Source organism: Hyla sarda, chromosome 6, assembly GCF_029499605.1.
Source record: "Hyla sarda isolate aHylSar1 chromosome 6, aHylSar1.hap1, whole genome shotgun sequence".
NCBI lineage: Eukaryota > Metazoa > Chordata > Amphibia > Anura > Hylidae > Hyla > Hyla sarda.
The window spans coordinates 44,491,544-44,513,931 of NC_079194.1; positions in this window are offsets into that span (position 1 = coordinate 44,491,544).

Consider the following 22,388-nt stretch of genomic DNA (forward strand, 5'->3'; position numbering starts at 1 on the left):
TTGGTGACAGAGAGGTGTTGGGGGTGTAGAGGAGTGTACGTGGGTGACAGAGGAGCGCAGAGTAGTATACATGGATAACAGAAGGGTGTAGGGGTGTACATTGGTGATAGAAGGGTGTAGAGGAGTGTACATGGGTGACGGAGGAGCTTAGAGGAGTGTACATGGGTAACAGATGGTTGTAGAGGGGTGTACATGGGTGACAGAGCGGTGTAGAGGAGTGTACATGGGTGACAGAGGGGTGTAGAGGAGTGTACATGGGTGACAGAGGGGTGTAGAGGAGTGTACATGGGTGACAGAGGGGTGTAGAGGAGTGTACATGGGTAACAGAGGAGTGAAGAGGAGTGTACAGAGGCCTACATTAACATTACTTGATTAACTGTTGTATATTATATAAAACATTTAGATAAAATATTTTACAAAAATATACATTATATTTTAAGTTCCTTTTTCCACTCCTTTTTCCATAATTCCTGAGATAAGTAGTTCTGGCCCTAGAGTGTTATATATATTAGCGTCTGTAGCATGTATCAGGAACATGTTATCATACCTGTGTCTTTTTTACAGAGAACTGATGCCCGGTGAAAAGGTGAATGTGTCATATACCCCCGTCAGCTGCAAGAAAGGAACCACGAAACAGGTGATTAATATTTATATTAATTACTGATAACAATCAGGCTAGATGTAAAATCTAGACCTGCAGACATGTCATAGTCTTTCCCGTATACATGAAGATATATGTGTTTTTAATAAGTATATCGTCTATGCACAGCTTTATATATAACACAACCATATCTCAGGTACAGAGATTAGGAACATTCCAAAGTTGACGAGTAAAAAGGTAGCAGAAAGGTGAACATGGGTAACAGGAGTGTCGAGGAGTGTACATGGGTGATAGATGGGTGTACATGGGTGACAGTGGGCGAAGGGAGTGACAGAGGGGTGTACATGGGTGATTGAGGAGCGTAGAGGAGTGTACATGGTAACAGAGGAGTGGTCCCAGAGGGGTGTAGAGTAGTGTACATGGGTGACAGAGGATCGTAGAGTAGTGTACATGGGTGACAGGGGGACGTAGGGGGTTAAAGAGGGGTGTACGGGGTGATAGAAGGGTGTACATAGGTGACAGAGGTGTGTTGGGGGTGTAGAGATGTGTACTTGGGTGGCAGAGTGGTTTAGAGGAGTGTATATGAGTGATAGATGGGTGTAAATGGGTGAAAGGGGGCGTAGGGGTTGACAGAGTGGTGTACATTGGTGACAGAGAGGTGTTGGGGGTGTAGAGGAGTGTACGTGGGTGACAGAGGAGCGCAGAGTAGTATACATGGATAACAGAAGGGTGTAGGGGTGTACATTGGTGATAGAGGGGTGTAGAGGAGTGTACATGGGTGACGGAGGAGTGTAGAGGAGTGTAAATGGGTAACAGATGGGTGTAGAGGGGTGTACATGGGTGACAGAGGGGTGTAGAGGAGTGTACATGAGTGACAGAGGGGTGTAGAGGAGTGTACATGGGTGACAGAGGGGTGTAGAGGAGTGTACATGGGTGACAGAGGGGTGTAGAGGAGTGTACATGGGTAACAGAGGAGTGTACAGAGGCCTACATTACCATTACTTGATTAACTGTTGTATATTATATAAAACATTTAGATAAAATATTTTACAAAAATATACATTATATTTTAAGTTCCTTTTTCCACTCCTTTTTCCATAATTCCTGAGTTAAGTAGTTCTGGCCCTAGAGTGTTATATATATTAGCGTCTGTAGCATGTATCAGGAACATGTTATCATACCTGTGTCTTTTTTTACAGATGACTGATGCCCGACATATACCCCCGTCAGCTGCAAGAAAGGAACCACGAAACAGGTAATTAATATTTATATTAATTACTGATAACAATCAGGCTACATGTAAAATCTAGACCTGCAGACATGTCATAGTCTTTCCCGTATACATGAAGATATATGTGTTTTTAATAAGTATATCGTCTATGGACAGCTTTATATATAACACAACCATATCTCAGGTACAGAGATTAGGAACATTCCAAAGTTGACGAGTAAAAAGGTAGCAGAAAGTGGAACATTGGTAACAGCAGTGTCGAGGAGTGTACATGGGTGGCAGAGTGGTTTAGAGGAGTGTACATGGGTGATAGATGGGTGTACATGGGTGACAGGGGGCGTAGGGGGTGACAGAGGGGTGTACATGGCTGACAGAGGTCTTGGGTGTGTAGAGTAGTGTACATGGGTAATAGGGGAGCATAGAGGAGTGTACATGGTAACAGAGGAGTGTAGAGGAGTGTACATGGGTGTCAGAGGGGTGTAGAGGAGTGTACTTGGGTGACAGAGGAGCGTAGAGGAGTGTACATGGGTAACAGAGGAGTGTACATGGGTGACAGGGGGACGTAGGGGGTGAAAGAGGGGAGTACGGGGTGATAGAGGGGTGTACATAGGTGACAGAGGAGTGTTGGGGGTGTAGAGGTGTGTACATGGGTGGCAGAGTGGTTCAGAGGAGTGTATATGAGTGATAGATGGGTGTAAATGGGTGAAAGGGGGCGTAGGGGGTGACAGAGTGGTGTACATTGGTGACAGAGAGGTGTTGGGGGTGTAGAGGAGTGTACGTGGGTGACAGAGGAGCGCAGAATAGTATCCATGGATAACAGAAGGGTGTAGGGGTGTACATTGGTGATAGAGGGGTGTAGAGGAGTGTACATGGGTGACAAAGGAGCTTAGAGGAGTGTAAATGGATAACAGATGGGTGTAGAGGGGTGTACATGGGTGACAGAGCGGTGTAGAGGAGTGTACATGGGTGACAGAGGGGTGTAGAGGAGTGTACATGGGTGACAGAGGGGTGTAGAGGAGTGTACATGGGTGACAGAGGAGTGTACATGGGTGACAGGGGGACGTAGGGGGTGAAAGAGGGGAGTACGGGGTGATAGAGGGCTGTACATAGGTGACAGAGGAGTGTTGGGGGTGTAGAGGTGTGTACATGGGTGGCAGAGTGGTTCAGAGGAGTGTATATGAGTGATAGATGGGTGTAAATGGGTGAAAGGGGGCGTAGGGGGTGACAGAGTGGTGTACATTGGTGACAGAGAGGTGTTGGGGGTGTAGAGGAGTGTACGTGGGTGACAGAGGAGCGCAGAATAGTATCCCTAGATAACAGAAGGGTGTAGGGGTGTACATTGGTGATAGAGGGGTGTAGAGGAGTGTACATGGGTGACAGAGGGGTGTAGAGGAGTGTACATGGGTGACAGAGGGGTGTAGAGGAGTGTACATGGGTGACAGAGGATCGTAGAGTAGTGTACATGGGTGACAGGGGGACGTAGGGGGTGAAAGAGGGGTTTACGGGGTGATAGAAGGGTGTACATAGGTGACAGAGGGGTGTTGGGGGTGTAGAGATGTGTACATGGGTGGCAGAGTGGTTTAGAGGAGTGTACATGGGTGATAGATGGGTGTACATGGGTGACAGGGGGCGTAGGGGGTGACAGCGGGGTGTACATGGGTGACAGAGGTGTTGGGTGTGTAGAGTAGTGTACATGAGTAAAAGGGGAGCATAGAGGAGTGTACATGGTAACAGAGGAGTGTAGAGGAGTGTACATGGGTGTCAGAGGGGTGTAGAGGAGTGTACATGGGTGACAGAGGAGCGTAGAGGAGTGTACATGGGTAACAGAGGAGTGTACATGGGTGACAGGGAGACGTAGGGGGTGAAAGAGGGGAGTACGGGGTGATAGAGGGGTGTACATAGGTGACAGAGGGGTGTTGGGGGTGTAGAGGTGTGTACATGGGTGGCAGAGTGGTTCAGAGGAGTGTATATGAGTGATAGATGTGTGAAAAATGGTGAAAGGGGGCCTTGGGGGTGACAGAGTGGTGTACATTGGTGACAGAGAGGTTTTGGGGGTGTAGAGGAGTGTACGTGGGTGACAGAGGAGCGCAGAGTAGTATTCATGGATAACAGAAGGGTGTAGGGGTGTACATTGGTGATAGAGGGGTGTAGAGGAGTGTACATGGGTGACAAAGGAGCTTAGAGGAGTGTAAATGGATAACAGATGGGTGTAGAGGGGTGTACATGGGTGACAGAGCGTTGTAGAGGAGTGTACATGGGTGACAGAGGGGTGTAGAGGAGTGTACATGGGTGACAGAGGGGTGTAGAGGAGTGTACATGGGTGACAGAGGATCGTAGAGTAGTGTACATGGGTGACAGGGGGACGTAGGGGGTGAAAGAGGGGTGTACGGGGTGATAGAAGGGTGTACACAGGTGACAGAGGGGTGTTGGGATTGTAGAGATGTGTACATGGGTGGCAGAGTGGTTTAGAGGAGTGTATATGAGTGATAGATGGGTGTAAATGGTTCAAAGGGGGCGTAGGCGGTGACAGAGTGGTGTACATTGGTGACAGAGAGGTGTTGGGGGTGTAGAGGAGTGTACGTGGGTGACAGAGGAGCGCATAGTAGTATACATGGATAACAGAAGGGTGTAGGGGTGTACATTGGTGATAGAGGGGTGTAGAGGAGTGTATATGGGTGACGGAGGAGCTTAGAGGAGTGTAAATGGGTAACAGATGGGTGTAGAGGGGTGTACATGGGTGACAAAGGGGTGTAGAGGAGTGTACATGGGTGACAGAGGGGTGTAGAGGAGTGTACATGGGTGACAGAGGGGTGTAGAGGAGTGTACATGGGTGACAGAGGATCATAGAGTAGTGTACATGGGTGACAGGGGGACGTAGGGGGTGAAAGAGGGGTGTACGGGGTGATAGAAGGGTGTACACAGGTGACAGAGGGGTGTTGGGATTGTAGAGATGTGTACATGGGTGGCAGAGTGGTTTAGAGAAGTGTATATGAGTGATAGATGGGTGTAAATGGGTGAAAGGGGGCGTAGGGGGTGACAGAGTGGTATACATTGGTGACAAAGAGGTGTTGGGGGTGTAGAGGAGTGTACGTGGGTGACAGAGGAGCGCAGAGTAGTATACATGGTTAACAGAAGGGTGTAGGGGTGTACATTGGTGATAGAAGGGTGTAGAGGAGTGTACATGGGTGACGGAGGAGCTTAGAGGAGTGTAAATGGGTAACAGATGGGTGTAGAGGGGTGTACATGGGTGACAAAGGGGTGTAGAGGAGTGTGCATGGGTGACAGAGGGGTGTAGAGGAGTGTACATGGGTGACAGAGGATCGTAGAGTAGTGTACATGGGTGACAGGGGGACGTAGGGGGGAAAGAGATGTGTACGGGGTGAAAGAAGGGTGTACGTAGGTGACAGAGGGGTGTTGGGGTGTAGAGATGTGTACATGGGTGGGAGAGTGGTTTAGAGGAGTGTATATGAGTGATAGATGGGTGTAAATGGGTGAAAGGGGGCGTAGGGGGTGACAGAGTGGTGTACATTGGTGACAGAGAGGTGTTGGGGGTGTAGAGGAGTGTATGTGGGTGGCAGAGGAGCGCAGAGTAGTATACATGGATAACAGAAGGGTGTAGGGGTGTACATTGGTGATAGAAGGGTGTAGAGGAGTGTACATGGGTGACGGAGGAGCTTAGAGGAGTGTACATGGGTAACAGATGGGTGTAGAGGGGTGTACATGGGTGACAGAGCGGTGTAGAGGAGTGAACATGGGTGACAGAGGGGTGTTGAGGGGTGTAGAGGAGTGTACATGGGTGACAGAGGGGTGTAGAGGAGTGTACATGGGTGACAGAGGAGTGAAGAGGAGTGTACAGAGGCCTACATTACCATTACTTGATTAACTGTTGTATATTATATAAAACATTTAGATAAAATATATTACAAAAATATACATTATATTTTAAGTTCCTTTTTCCACTCCTTTTTCTATAATTCCTGAGATAAGTAGTTCTGGCCCTAGAGTGTTATATATATTAGCATCTGTAGCGTGTATCAGGAACATGTTATCATACCTGTGTCTTTTTTACAGAGGACTAATGCCCGGTGAAAAGGTGAACGTGTCATATACCCCTGTCAGCTGCAAGAAAGGAACCACGAAACAGGTAATTAATATTTATATTAATTACTGATAACAATCAGGCTAGATGTAAAATCTAGACCTGCAGACATGTCATAGTCTTTCCCGTATAAATGAAAATATATGTGTTTTTAATAAGTATATCGTCTATGGACAGCTTTATATATAACACAACCATATCTCAGGTACAGAGATTAGGAACATTCCAAAGTTGACGAGTAAAAAGGTAGCAGAAAGTTGAACATGGGTAACAGGAGTGTCGAGGAGTGTACATGGGTGATAGATGGGTGTACATGGGTGACAGTGGGTGTGGGGAGTAACAGAGGGGGGAACATGGGTGACAGAGAGATGTTGGGTGTGTACAGGAGTGTACATGGGTGACAGAGGAGCGCAGAGTAGTATACATGGATAACAGAAGGGTGTAGGGGTGTACATTGGTGATAGAGGGGTGTAGAGGAGTGTACATGGGTGACGGAGGAGCTTAGAGGAGTGTAAATGGGTAACAGATGGGTGTAGAGGGGTGTACATGGGTGACAGAACGGTGTAGAGGAGTGTACATGGGTGACAGAGGGGTGTAGAGGAGTGTACATGAGTGACATAGTGGTGTAGAGGAGTGTACATGGGTGACAGAGGATCGTAGAGTAGTGTACATGGGTGACAGGGGGACGTAGGGGGTGAAAGAGGGGTGCACGGGGTGATAGAAGGGTGTACATAGGTGACAGAGGGGTATTGGGGGTGTAGAGATGTGTACATGGGTGGCAGAGTGGTTTAGAGGAGTGTATATGAGTGATAGATGGGTTTAAATGGGTGAAAGGGGGCGTAGGGGGTGACAGAGTGGTGTACATTGGTGACAGAGAGGTGTTGGGGGTGTAGAGGAGTGTACGTGGGTGACAGAGGAGCGCAGAATAGTTTACATGGATAACAGAAGGGTGTAGGGGTGTACATTGGTGATAGAGGGGTGTAGAGGAGTGTACATGGGTGACGGAGGAGTGTAAATGCATAAGAGATGGGTGTAGAGGGGTGTACATGGGTGACAGAGGGGTGTAGAGGAGTGTAGATGGGTGATAGAGGGGTGTAGAGGAGTGTACATGGGTGACAGAGGGGTGTAGAGGAGTGTACATGGGTGACAGAGGGGTGTAGAGGAGTGTACATGGGTGACAGAGGGGTGTTGAGGAGTGTACATGGGTGACAGAGGGGTGTAGAGGAGTGTACATGGGTAACAGAGGAGTGAAGAGGAGTGTACAGAGGCCTACATTACCATTACTTGATTAACTGTTGTATATTATATAAAACATTTAGATAAAATATATTACAAAAATATACATTATATTTTAAGTTCCTTTTTCCACTCCTTTTTCTATAATTCCTGAGATAAGTAGTTCTGGCCTTAGAGTGTTATATATATTAGCGTCTGTAGCATGTATCAGGAACATGTTATCATACCTGTGTCTTTTTTACAGAGGACTAATGCCCGGTGAAAAGGTGAATGTGTCATATACCCCTGTCAGCTGCAAGAAAGGAACCACGAAACAGGTAATTAATATTTATATTAATTACTGATAACAATCAGGCTAGATGTAAAATCTAGACCTGCAGACATGTCATAGTCTTTCCCGTATACATGAAGATATATGTGTTTTTAATAAGTATATCGTCTATGGACAGCTTTATATATAACACAACCATATCTCAGGTACAGAGATTAGGAACATTCCAAAGTTGACGAGTAAAAAGGTAGCAGAAAGTGGAACATTGGTAACAGCAGTGTCGAGGAGTGTACATGAGTGGCAGAGTGGCTTAGAGGAGTGTACATGGGTGATAGATGGGTGTACATGGGTGACAGGGGGCGTAGGGGGTGACAGAGGGGTGTACATGGGTGACAGAGGTGTTGGATGTGTAGAGGAGTGTACATGGGTAATAGGGGAGCATAGAGGAGTGTACATGGTAACAGAGGAGTGTAGAGGAGTGTACATGGGTGTCAGAGGGGTGTAGAGGAGTGTACATGGGTGACAGAGGAGCGTAGAGGAGTGTACATGGGTAACAGAGGAGTGTACATGGGTGACAGGGGGACCTAGGGGGTGAAAGAGGGGAGTACGGGGTGATAGAGGGGTGTACATAGGTGACAGAGGGTTGTTGGGGGTTTAGAGGTGTGTACATGGGTGGCAGAATGGTTCAGAGGAGTGTATATGAGTGATAGATGGGTGTAAATGGGTGAAAGGGGGCTTAGGGGGTGACAGAGTGGTGTACATTGGTGACAGAGAGGTGTTGGGGGTGTAGAGGAGTTTACGTGGGTGACAGAGGAGCGCAGAGTAGTATCCATGGATAACAGAAGGGTGTAGGGGTGTACATTGGTGATAGAGGGGTGTAGAGGAGTGTACATGGGTGACGGAGGAGCTTAGAGGAGTGTAAATGGGTAACAGATGGGTGTAGAGGGGTGTACATGGGTGACAGAGCGGTGTAGAGGAGTGTACATGGGTGACAGAGGGGTGTAGAGGAGTGTACATGGGTGACAGAGGGGTGTAGAGGAGTGTACATGGGTGACAGAGGATCGTAGAGTAGTGTACATGGGTGACAGGGGGACGTAGGGGGTGAAAGAGGAGTGTACGGGGTGATAGAAGGGTGTACATAGGTGACAGAGGGGTGTTGGGGGTGTAGAGATGTGTACATGGGTGGCAGAGTGGTTAAGAGGAGTGTATATGAGTGAGATGGGTGTAAATGGGTGAAAGGGGGCGTAGGCGGTGACAGAGTGGTGTACATTGGTGACAGAGAGGTGTTGGGGGTGTAGAGGAGTGTACGTGGGTGACAGAGGAGCGCAGAGTAGTATACATGGATAACAGAAGGGTGTAGGGGTGTACATTGGTGATAGAGGGGTGTAGAGGAGTGTACATGGGTGACGGAGGAGCTAAGAGGAGTGTAAATGGGTAACAGATGGGTGTAGAGGGGTGTACAAGGGTGGCAGAGCGGTGTAGAGGAGTGTACATGGGTGACAGAGGGGTGTAGAGGAGTGTACATGGGTGACAGAGGATCGTAGAGTAGTGTACATGGGTGACAGGGGGACGTAGGGGTGAAATAGGGGTGTACGAGGTGATAGAAGGGTGTACATAGGTGACAGAGGGGTGTTGGGGGTGTAGAGATGTGTACATGAGTGGCAGAGTGGTTCAGAGGAGTGTATATGAGTGATAGATGGGTTTAAATGGGTGAAAGGGGGCGTAGGGGGTGACAGAGTGTTGTACATTGGTGACAGAGAGGTGTTGGGGGTGTAGAGGAGTGTACGTGGGTGGCAGTGGAGCGCAGAGTAGTATACATGGATAACAGAAGGGTGTAGGGGTGTACATTGGGGATAGAGGGGTGTAGAGGAGTGTATATGGGTGACGGAGGAGTGTAGAGGAGTGTAAATGGGTAAGAGATGGGTGTAGAGGGGTGTACATGGGTGACAGAGGGGTGTAGAGGAGTGTAGATCGGTGACAGAGGGGTGTAGAGGAGTGTACATGGGTGACAGAGGGGTTTAGAGAAGTGTACATGGGTGACAGAGGGGTGTATAGGAGTGTACATGGGTAACAGAGGAGTGTACAGAGGCCTACATTACCATTACTTGATTAACTGTTGTATATTATATAAAACATTTAGATTAAATATATTACAAAAATATACATTATATTTTAAGTTCCTTTTTCCACTCCTTTTTCTATAATTCCTGAGATAAGTAGTTCTGGCCCTAGAGTGTTATATATATTAGCGTCTGTAGCATGTATCAGGAACATGTTATCATACCTGTGTCTTTTTTACAAAGAGGACTAATGCCCGGTGAAAAGGTGAACGTGTCATATACCCCCGTTAGCTGCAAGAAAGGAACCACGAAACAGGTAATTAATATTTATATTAATTACCGATAACAATCAGGCTAGATGTAAAATCTAGACCTGCAGACATGTCATAGTCTTTCCCGTATATATGAAGATATATGTGTTTTTAATAAGTATATCGTCTATGGACAGCTTTATATATAACACAACCATATCTCAGGTACAGAGATTAGGAACATTCCAAAGTTGACGAGTAAAAAGGTAGCAGAAAGTGGAACATTGGTAACAGCAGTGTCGAGGAGTGTACATGGGTGGCAGAGTGGTTTAGAGGAGTGTACATGGGTGATAGATGGGTGTACATGGGTGACAGGGGGCGTAGGGGGTGACAGAGGGGTGTACATGGGTGACAGAGGTGTTGGGTGTGTAGAGGAGTGTACATGGGTAATAGGGGAGCATAGAGGAGTGTACATGGTAACAGGAGTGTAGAGGAGTGTACATGGGTAACAGAGGAGTGTACATGGGTGACAGGGGGACCTAGGGGGTGAAAGAGGGAAGTACGGGGTGATAGAGGGGTGTACATAGGTGACAGAGGGGTGTTGGGGGTGTAGAGGTGTGTACATCGGTGGCAGAGTGGTTCAGAGGAGTGTATATGAGTGATAGATGGGTGTAAATGGGTGAAAGGGGGCGACAGAGTGGTGTACATTGGTGACAGAGAGGTGTTGGGGGTGTAGAGGAGTGTACGTGGGTGACAGAGGAGCGCAGAGTGGTATACATGGATAACAGAAGGGTGTAGGGGTGTACATTGGTGATAGAGGGGTGTAGAGGAGTGTACATGGGTGACGGAGGAGCTTAGAGGAGTGTAAATGGGTAACAGATGGGTGTAGAGGGGTGTACATCGGTGACAGAGCGGTGTAGAGGAGTGTACATGGGTGACAGAGGGGTGTAGAGGAGTGTACATGGGTGACAGAGGGGTGTAGAGGAGTGTACATGGGTGTCAGAGGATCGTAGAGTAGTGTACATGGGTGACAGGGGGACGTAGGGGGTGAAAGAGGGGTGTACGGGGTGATAGAAGGGTGTACATAGGTGACAGAGGGGTGTTGGGGGTGTAGAGATGTGTACATGGGTGGAAGAGTGGTTTAGAGGAGTGTATATGAGTGATAGATGGGTTTAAATGGGTGAAAGGGGGCGTAGGGGGTGACAGAGTGGTGTACATTGGTGACAGAGAGGTTTTGGGGGTGTAGAGGAGTGTACGTGGGTGACAGAGGAGGGCAGAGTAGTTTACATGGATAACAGAAGGGTGTAGGGGTGTACATTGGTGATAGAGGGGTGTAGAGGAGTGTACATGGGTGACGGAGGAGTGTAGAGGAGTGTAAGTGGGTAAGAGATGGGTGTAGAGGGGTGTACATGGGTGACAGAGGGGTGTAGAGGAGTGTAGATGGGTGACAGAGGGGTGTAGAGGAGTGTACATGGGTGACAGAGGGGTGTAGAGGAGTGTACATGGGTGACAGAGGGGTGTAGAGGAGTGTACATGGGTGACAGAGGGGTGTAGAGGAGTGTACATGGGTAACAGAGGAGTGTAGAGGAGTGTACAGAGGCCTACATTACCATTACTTGATTAACTGTTGTATATTATATAAAACATTTAGATAAAATATTTTACAAAAATATACATTACATTTTAAGTTCCTTTTTCCACTCCTTTTTCCATAATTTCTGAGTTAAGTGGATCTGGCCCTAGAGTGTTATATATATTAGCGTCTGTAGCATGTATCAGGAACATGTTATCATACCTGTGTCTTTTTTTACAGATGACTGATGCCCGACATATACCCCCGTCAGCTGCAAGAAAGGAACCACGAAACAGGTAATTAATATTTATATTAATTACTGATAACAATCAGGCTAGATGTAAAATCTAGACCTGCAGACATGTCATAGTCTTTCCCGTATATATGAAGATATATGTGTTTTTAATAAATATATCGTCTATGGACAGCTTTATATATAACACAACCATATCTCAGGTACAGAGATTAGGAACATTCCAAAGTTGACGAGTAAAAAGGTAGCAGAAAGTGGAATATTGGTAACAGCAGTGTCGAGGAGTGTACATGGGTGGCAGAGTGGTTTAGAGGAGTGTACATGGGTGATAGATGGGTGTACATGGGTGACAGGGGGCGTAGGGAGTGACAGAGGGGTGTACATGGGTGACAGAGGTGTTGGGTGTGTAGAGGAGTGTACATGGGTAATAGGGGAGCATAGAGGAGTGTACATGGTAACAGAGGAGTGTAGAGGAGTGTACATGGGTGTCAGAGGGGTGTAGAGGAGTGTACATGGGTGACAGAGGAGTGTACATGGGTGACAGGGGGACGTAGGGGGTGAAAGAAGGGAGTACGGGGTGATAGAGGGGTGTACATAGGTGACAGAGGGGTGTTGGGGGTGTAGAGGTGTGTACATGGGTGGCAGAATGGTTCAGAGGAGTGTATATGAGTGATAGATGGGTGTAAATGGGTGAAAGGGGGCGTAGGGGGTGACAGAGTGGTGTACATTGGTGACAGAGGTGTTGGGGGTGTAGAGGAGTGTACGTGGGTGACAGAGGAGCGCAGAGTAGTATCCATGGATAACAGAAGGGTGTAGGGGTGTACATTGGTGATAGAGGGGTGTAGAGGAGTGTACATGGGTGACGGAGGAGCTTAGAGGAGTGTAAATGGGTAACAGATGGGTGAAGAGGGGTGTACATGGGTGACAGAGCAGTGTAGAGGAGTGTACATGGGTGACAGAGGGGTGTAGAGGAGTGTACATGGGTGACAGAGGGGTGTAGAGGAGTGCACATGGGTGACAGAGGATCGTAGAGTAGTGTACATGGGTGACAGGGGGACGTAGAGGGTGAAAGAGGGGTGTACGGGGTGATAGAAGGGTGTACATAGGTGACAGAGGGGTGTTTGGGGTGTAGAAATGTATACATGGGTGGCAGAGTGGTTTAGAGGAGTGTATATGAGTGATAGATGGGTGTAAATGGGTGAAAGGGGGCGTAGGCGGTGACAGAGTGGTGTACATTGGTGACAGAGAGGTGTTGGGGGTGTAGAGGAGTGTACGTGGGTGACAGAGGAGCGCAGAGTAGTATACATGGATAACAGAAGGGTGTAGGGGTGTACATTGGTGATAGAGGGGTGTAGAGGAGTGTACATGGGTGACGGAGGAGCTTAGAGGAGTGTAAATGGGTAACAGATGGGTGTAGAGGGGTGTACATGGGTGGCAGAGCGGTGTAGAGGAGTGTACAGGGGTTACAGAGGGGTGTAGAGGAGTGTACATGGGTGACAAAGGGGTGTAGAGGAGTGTACATGGGTGACAGAGGATCATAGAGTAGTGTACATGGGTGACAGGGGGACGTAGGGGGTGAAAGAGGGGTGTACGGGGTGTAGAGGAGTGTACGTGGGTGACAGAGGAGCGCAGAGTAGTATACATGGATAACAGAAGGGTGTAGGCGTGTACATTGGTGATAGAAGGGTGTAGAGGAGTGTACATGGGTGACGGAGGAGCTTAGAGGAGTGTAAATGGGTAACAGATGGGTGTAGAGGGGTGTACATGGGTGGCAGAGCGGTGTAGAGGAGTGTACAGGGGTTACAGAGGGGTGTAGAGGAGTGTACATGGGTGACAAAGGGGTGTAGAGGAGTGTACATGGGTGACAGAGGATCATAGAGTAGTGTACATGGGTGACAGGGGGACGTAGGGGGTGAAAGAGGGGTGTACGGGGTGTAGAGGAGTGTACGTGGGTGACAGAGGAGCGCAGAGTAGTATACATGGATAACAGAAGGGTGTAGGGGTGTACATTGGTGATAGAGGGGTGTAGAGGAGTGTACATGGGTGACGGAGGAGCTTAGAGGAGTGTAAATGGGTAACAGATGGGTGTAGAGGGGTGTACATGGGTGGCAGAGCGGTGTAGAGGAGTGTACAGGGGTTACAGAGGGGTGTAGAGGAGTGTACATGGGTGACAAAGGGGTGTAGAGGAGTGTACATGGGTGACAGAGGATCATAGAGTAGTGTACATGGGTGACAGGGGGACGTAGGGGGTGAAAGAGGGGTGTACGGGGTGTAGAGGAGTGTACGTGGGTGACAGAGGAGCGCAGAGTAGTATACATGGATAACAGAAGGGTGTAGGCGTGTACATTGGTGATAGAAGGGTGTAGAGGAGTGTACATGGGTGACGGAGGAGCTTAGAGGAGTGTAAATGGGTAACACATGGGTGTAGAGGGGTGTACATGGGTGACAAAGGGGTGTAGAGGAGTGTACATGGGTGACAGAGGGGTGTAGAGTAGTGTACATGGGTGACAGAGGATCGTAGAGTAGTGTACATGGGTGACAGGGGGTCGTAGGGGTGAAATAGGGGTGTACGGGGTGATAGAAGGGTGTACGTAGGTGACAGAGGGGTGTTGGGGGTGTAGAGATGTGTACATGGGTGGCAGAGTGGTTTAGAGGAGTGTATATGAGTGTTAGATGGGTGTAAATGGGTGAAAGGGGGCGTAGGGGTTGACAGAGTGGTGTACATTGGTGACAGAGAGGTGTCGGGGGTGTAGAGGAGTGTACGTGGGTGGCAGAGGAGCGCAGAGTAGTATAAATGGATAACAGAAGGGTGTAGGGGTGTACATTGGTGATAGAAGGGTGTAGAGGAGTGTACATGGGTGACGGAGGAGCTTAGAGGAGTGTAAATGGGTAACAGATGGGTGTAGAGGGGTGTACATGGGTGACAGAGCGGTGTAGAGGAGTGTACATGGGTGACAGAGGGGTGTAGAGGAGTGTACATGGGTGACAGAGGGGTGTAGAGGAGTGTACATGGGTAACAGAGGAGTGAAGAGCAGTGTACAGAGGCCTACATTACCATTACTTGATTAACTGTTGTATATTATATAAAACATTTAGATAAAATAAATTACAAAAATATACGTTATATTTTAAGTTCCTTTTTCCACTCCTTTTTCTATAATTCCTGAGATAAGTAGTTCTGGCCCTAGAGTGTTATATATATTAGCGTCTGTAGCATGTATCAGGAACATGTTATCATACCTGTGTCTTTTTTACAGAGGACTAATGCCCGGTGAAAAGGTGAACGTGTCATATACCCCCGTCAGCTGCAAGAAAGGAACCACGAAACAGGTAATTAATATTTATATTAATTACTGATAACAATCAGACTAGATGTAAAATCTAGACCTGCAGACATGTCATAGTCTTTCCCGTATACATGAAGATATATGTGTTTTTAATAAGTATATCGTCTATGGACAGCTTTATATATAACACAACCATATCTCAGGTACAGAGATTAGGAATATTCCAAAGTTGACGAGTAAAAAGGTAGCAGAAAGGTGAACATGGGTAACAGGAGTGTCGAGGAGTGTACATGGGTGATAGATGGTTGTACATGGGTGACAGTGGGCGTAGGGAGTAACAGAGGGGGGAACATGGGTGACAGAGAGGTGTTGGGTGTGTAGAGGAGTGTACATGGGTGATAGAGGAGCGTACATGGTAACAGGAGTGGTGTCAGAGGGGTGTAGAGGAGTGTACATGGGTGACAGAGGATCGTAGAGTAGTGTACATAGGTGACAAGGGGACGTAGGGGGTGAAAGAGGGGTGTACCGGGAGATAGAGGGGTGTACATAGGTGACAGAGGGGTGTTTGGGGTGTAGAGGTGTGTACATGGGTGGCAGAGTGGTTCAGAGGAGTGTATATGAGTGATAAATGGGTTTAAATGGGTGAAAGGGGGCGTAGGGGGTGACAGAGTGGTGTACATTGGTGACAGAGAGGTGTTGGGGGTGTAGAGGAGTGTACGTGGGTGACAGAGGAGCGCAGAGTAGTATACATGGATAACAGAAGGGTGTAGGGGTGTACATTGGTGATAGAGGGGTGTAGAGGAGTGTACATGGGTGACGGAGGAGCTTAGAGGAGTGTAAATGGGTAACAGATGGGTGTAGAGGGGTGTACATGGGTGACAGAGCGGTCTTGAGGAGTGTACATGGGTGACAGAGGGGTGTAGAGGAGTGTACATGGGTGACAGAGGGGTGTAGAGGAGTGTACATGGGTGACAGAGGATCGTAGAGTAGTGTACATGGGTGACAGGGGAACGTAGAGGGTGAAAGAGGGGTGTACGGGGTGATAGAAGGGTGTACATAGGTGACAGAGGGGTGTTGGGGGTGTAGAGATGTGTACATGGGTGGCAGAGTGGTTTAGAGGAGTGTATATGAGTGATAGATGGGTTTAAATGGGTGAAAGGGGGCGTAGGGGGTGACAGAGTGGTGTACATTGGTGACAGAGAGGTGTTGGGGGTGTAGAGGAGTGTACGTGGGTGACAGAGGAGCGCAGAGTAGTTTACATGGATAACAGAAGGGTGTAGGGGTGTACATTGGTGATAGAGGGGTGTAGAGGAGTGTACATGGGTGACGGAGGAGTGTAGAGGAGTGTAAATGGGTAAGTGATGGGTGTAGAGGGGTGTACATGGGTGACAGAGGGGTGTAGAGGAGTGTAGATGGGTGACAGAGGGGTGTAGAGGAATGTACATGGGTGACAGAGGGGTGTAGAGGATTGTACATGGGTGACAGAGGGGTGTAGAGGAGTGTACATGGGTGACAGAGGGGTGTAGAGTAGTGTACATGGGTGACAGAGGGGTGTAGAGGAGTGTACATGCGTAACAGAGGAGTGAAGAGGAGTGTACAGAGGCCTACATTACCATTACTTGATTAAATGTTGTATATTATATAAAACATTTAGATAAAATATATTACAAAAATATACATTATATTTTAAGTTCCTTTTTCCACTCCTTTTTCTATAATTCCTGAGATAAGTAGTTCTGGCCCTAGAGTGTTATATATATTAGCGTCTGTAGCATGCATCAGGAACATGTTATCATACCTGTGTCTTTTTTACAGAGGACTAATGCCCGGTGAAAAGGTGAACGTGTCATATACCCCTGTCAGCTGCAAGAAAGGAACCACGAAACAGGTAATTAATATTTATATTTATTACTGATAACAATCAGGCTAGATGTAAAATCTAGACCTGCAGACATGTCATAGTCTTTCCCGTATACATGAAGATATATGTGTTTTTAATAAGTATATCTTTAATAAATATATTGTCTATGGACATCTTTATATATAACACAACCATATCTCAGGTACAGAAATTAGGAACATTCCAAATTTGACGAGTAAAAAGGTAGCATAAAGGTGAACATGGGTAACAGGAGTGTCGAGGAGTGTACATGGGTGATAGATGGGTGTACATGGGTGACAGTGGGCGTAGGGAGTAACAGAGGGGTGTACATGGGTGACAGAGAGGTGTTGGGTGTGTAGAGGAGTGTACATGGGTGATAGAGGAGCGTAGAGGAGTGTACATGGTAACAGAGGAGTGGTGTCAGAGGGGTGTAGAGGAGTGTACATGGGTGACAGAAGATCGTAGAGTAGTGTACATGGGTGACAAGGGGACGTAGGGGGTGAAAGAGGGGTGTACGGGGTGATAGAGGGGTGTACATAGGTGACAGAGGGGTGTTGGGGGTGTAGAGGTGTGTACGTGGGTGGCAGAGTGGTTCAGAGGAGTGTATATAAGTGATAGATGGGTGTAAATGGGTGAAAGGGGGCGTAGGGGGTGACAGAGTGGTGTACATTGGTGACAGAGAGGTGTTGGGGGTGTAGAGGAGTGTACGTGGGTGACAGAGGAGCGCAGAGTAGTATACATGGATAACAGAAGGGTGTAGGGGTGTACATTGGTGATAGAGGGGTGTAGAGGAGTGTACATGGGTGACGGAGGAGCTTAGAGGAGTGTAAATGGGTAACAGATGGGTGTAGAGGGGTGTACATGGGTGGCAGAGCGGTGTAGAGGAGTGTACATGGGTTACAGAGGGGTGTAGAGGAGTGTACATGGGTGACAAAGGGGTGTAGAGGAGTGTACATGGGTGACAGAGGATCATAGAGTAGTGTACATGGGTGACAGGGGGACATAGGGGGTGAAAGAGGGGTGTACGGGGTGTAGAGGAGTGTACGTGGGTGACAGAGGAGCGCAGAGTAGTATACATGGATAACAGAAGGGTGTAGGCGTGTACATTGGTGATAGAAGGGTGTAGAGGAGTGTACATGGGTGACGGAGGAGCTTAGAGGAGTGTAAATGGGTAACACATGGGTGTAGAGGGGTGTACATGGGTGACAAAGGGGTGTAGAGGAGTGTACATGGGTGACAGAGGGGTGTTGAGTAGTGTACATGGGTGACAGAGGATCGTAGAGTAGTGTACATGGGTGACAGGGGGTCGTAGGGGTGAAATAGGGGTGTACGGGGTGATAGAAGGGTGTACGTAGGTGACAGAGGGGTGTTGGGGGTGTAGAGATGTGTACATGGGTGGCAGAGTGGTTTAGAGGAGTGTATATGAGTGTTAGATGGGTGTAAATGGGTGAAAGGGGGCGTAGGGGGTGACAGAGTGGTGTACATTGGTGACAGAGAGGTGTTGGGGGTGTAGAGGAGTGTACGTGGGTGGCAGAGGAGCGCAGAGTAGTATAAATGGATAACAGAAGGGTGTAGGGGTGTACATTGGTGATAGAAGGGTGTAGAGGAGTGTACATGGGTAACGGAGGAGCTTAGAGGAGTGTAAATGGGTAACAGATGGGTGTAGAGGGGTGTACATGGGTGACAGAGCGGTGTAGAGGAGTGTACATGGGTGACAGAGGGGTGTAGAGGAGTGTACATGGGTGACAGAGGGGTGTAGAGTAGTGTACATCGGTGACAGAGGTGTGTAGAGGAGTGTACATGGGTAACAGAGGAGTGAAGAGGAGTGTACAGAGGCCTACATTACCATTACTTGATTAACTGTTGTATATTATATAAAACATTGAGATAAAATAAATTACAAAAATATACATTATATTTTAAGTTCCTTTTTCCACTCCTTTTTCTATAATTCCTGAGATAAGTAGTTCTGGCCCTAGAGTGTTATATATATAAGCGTCTGTAGCATGTATCAGGAACATGTTATCATACCTGTGTCTTTTTTACAGAGGACTAATGCCCGGTGAAAAGGTGAACGTGTCATATACCCCCGTCAGCTGCAAGAAAGGAACCACGAAACAGGTAATTAATATTTATATTAATTACTGATAACAATCAGACTAGATGTAAAATCTAGACCTGCAGACATGTCATAGTCTTTCCCGTATACATGAAGATATATGTGTTTTTAATAAGTATATCGTCTATGGACAGCTTTATATATAACACAACCATATCTCAGGTACAGAGATTAGGAATATTCCAAAGTTGACGAGTAAAAAGGTAGCAGAAAGGTGAACATGGGTAACAGGAGTGTCGAGGAGTGTACATGGGTGATAGATGGGTGTACATGGGTGACAGTGGGCGTAGGGAGTAACAGAGGGGGGAACATGGGTGACAGAGAGGTGTTGGGTGTGTAGAGGAGTGTACATGGGTGATAGAGGAGCGTACATGGTAACAGGAGTGGTGTCAGAGGGGTGTAGAGGAGTGTACATGGGTGACAGAGGATCGTAGAGTAGTGTACATAGGTGACAAGGGGACGTAGGGGGTGAAAGAGGGATGTACCGGGAGATAGAGGGGTGTACATAGGTGACAGAGGGGTGTTTGGGGTGTAGAGGTGTGTACATGGGTGGCAGAGTGGTTCAGAGGAGTGTATATGAGTGATAAATGGGTTTAAATGGGTGAAAGGGGGCGTAGGGGGTGACAGAGTGGTGTACATTGGTGACAGAGAGGTGTTGGGGGTGTAGAGGAGTGTACGTGGGTGACAGAGGAGCGCAGAGTAGTATACATGGATAACAGAAGGGTGTAGGGGTGTACATTGGTGATAGAGGGGTGTAGAGGAATGTACATGGGTGACAGAGGAGTGTAGAGGAGTGTAAATGGGTAACAGATGGGTGTAGAGGGGTGTACATGGGTGACAGAGGGGTGTAGAGGAGTGTACATGGGTGACAGAGGGGTGTAGAGGAGTGTACATGGGTGACAGAGGGGTGTAGAGGAGTGTACATGGGTGACAGAGGATCGTAGAGTAGAGTACATGGGTGATAGGGGGACGTAGGGGGTGAAAGAGGGGTGTACGGGGTGATAGAAGGGTGTACATAGGTGACAGAGGGGTGTTGGGGTGTAGAGATGTGTACATTGGTGGCAGAGTGGTTTAGAGGAGTGTATATGAGTGATAGATTGGCGTAAATGGGTGAAAGGGGGCATAGGGGGTGACAGAGTGATGTACATTGGTGACAGAGAGGTGTTGGGGGTGTAGAGGAGTGTACGTGGGTGACAGAGGAGCGCAGAGAAGTGTAAATGGGTAACAGATGGGTGTAGAGGAGTGTACATGGGTGACAGAGCGGTGTAGAGGAGTGTACATGGGTGACAGAGGGGTGTAGAGGACTGTACATGGGTGACAGAGGGACGTAGAAGAGTGTACATGAGTGACAGAGGGGTGTAGAGGAGTGTACATGGGTAACAGAGGATCGTAGAGTAGTGTACATGGGTGACAGGGGGACGTAGGGGTGAAAGAGGGGTGTACGGGGTGATTGAAGGGTGTACGTAGGTGACAGAGGGGTGTTGGGGGTGTAGAGATGGGTACATGGGTGGCAGAGTGGTTTAGAGGAGTGTATATGAGTGATAGATGGGTGTAAATGGGTGAAAGGGGGCATAGGGGGTGACAGAGTGGTTTACATTGGTGACCGAGAGGTGTTGGGGGTGTAGAGGAGTGTACGTGGGTGGCAGAGGAGCGCAGAGTAGTATACATGGATAACAGAAGGGTGTAGGGGTGTACATTGGTGATAGAGGGGTGTAGAGGAGTGTAGATGGGTGACAGAGGGGTGTAGAGGAGTGTACATGGGTGACAGAGGGGTGTAGAGGAGTGTACATGGGTGACTGAGGGGTGTAGAGGAGTGTACATGGGTGACAGAGGGGTGTAGAGGAGTGTACATGGGTAACAGAGGAGTGTAGAGGAGTGTACAGAGGCCTACATTACCATTACTTGATTAACTGTTGTATATTATATAAAACATTTAGATAAAATATTTTACAAAAATATACATTATATTTTAAGTTCCTTTTTCCACTCCTTTTTCCATGATTCCTGAGTTAAGTAGTTCTGGCCCTAGAGTGTTATATATATATTAGCGTCTGTAGCATGTATCAGGAACATGTTATCATACCTGTGTCTTTTTTTACAGATGACTGATGCCCGACATATACCCCCGTCAGCTGCAAGAAAGGAACCACGAAACAGGTAATTAATATTTATATTAATTACTGATAACAATCAGGCTAGATGTAAAATCTAGACCTGCAGACATGTCATAGTCTTTCCCGTATATATGAAGATATATGTGTTTTTAATAAGTATATCGTCTATGGACAGCTTTATATATAACACAACCATAGCTCAGGTACAGAGATTAGGAACATTCCAAAGTTGACGAGTAAAAAGGTAGCAGAAAGTGGAACATTGGTAACAGGAGTGTCGAGGAGTGTACATGGGTGAGAGATGGGTGTACATGGGTGACAGGGGGCGTAGGGGGTGACAGAGGGGTGTACATGGGTGACAGAGGTGTTGGGTGTGTAGAGGAGTGTACTTGGGTAATAGGGGAGCATAGAGGAGTGTACATGGTAACATAGGAGTGTAGAGGAGTGTACATGGGTGTCAGAGGGGTGTAGAGGAGTGTACATGGGTGACAGAGGAGCGTAGAGGAGTGTACATGGGTAACAGAGGAGTGTACATGGATGACAGGGGGACGTAGGGGGTGAAAGAGGGGAGTACGGGGTGATAAAGGGGTGTACATAGGTGACAGAGGGGTGTTGGGGGTGTAGAGGTGTGTACATGGGTGGCAGAGTGGTTCAGAGGAGTGTATATGAGTGATAGATGGGTGTAAATGGGTGAAAGGGGGCATAGGGGGTGACAGAGTGATGTACATTGGTGACAGAGAGGTGTTGGGGGTGTAGAGGAGTGTACGTGGGTGACAGAGGAGCGCAGAGTAGTATCCATTAATAACAGAAGGGTGTAGAGGTGTACATTGGTGATAGAGGGGTGTAGAGGAGTGTACATGGGTGACGGAGGAGCTTAGAGGAGTGTAAATGGGTAACAGATGGGTGTAGAGGGGTGTACATGGGTGACAGAGTGGTGTAGAGGAGTGTACATGGGTGACAGAGGGGTGTAGAGGAGTGTACATGGGTGACAGAGGGGTGTAGAGGAGTGTACATGGGTGACAGAGGATCGTAGAGTAGTGTACATGGGTGACAGGGGGACGTAGGGGGTGAAAGAGGGGTGTACAGGGTGATAGAAGAGTGTACAAAGGTGACAGAGGGGTGTTGGGGGTGTAGAGATGTGAACATGGGTGGCAGAGTGGTTTAGAGAAGTGTATATGAGTGATAGATGGGTGTAAATGGGTGAAAGGGGGCGTAGGGGGTGACAGAGTGGTGTACATTGGTGACAAAGAGGTGTTGGGGGTGTAGAGGAGTGTACGTGGGTGACAGAGGAGCGCAGAGTAGTATACATGGATAACAGAAGGGTGTAGGGGTGTACATTGGTGATAGAAGGGTGTAGAGGAGTGTACATGGGTGACGCAGGAGCTTAGAGGAGTGTAAATGGGTAACAGAT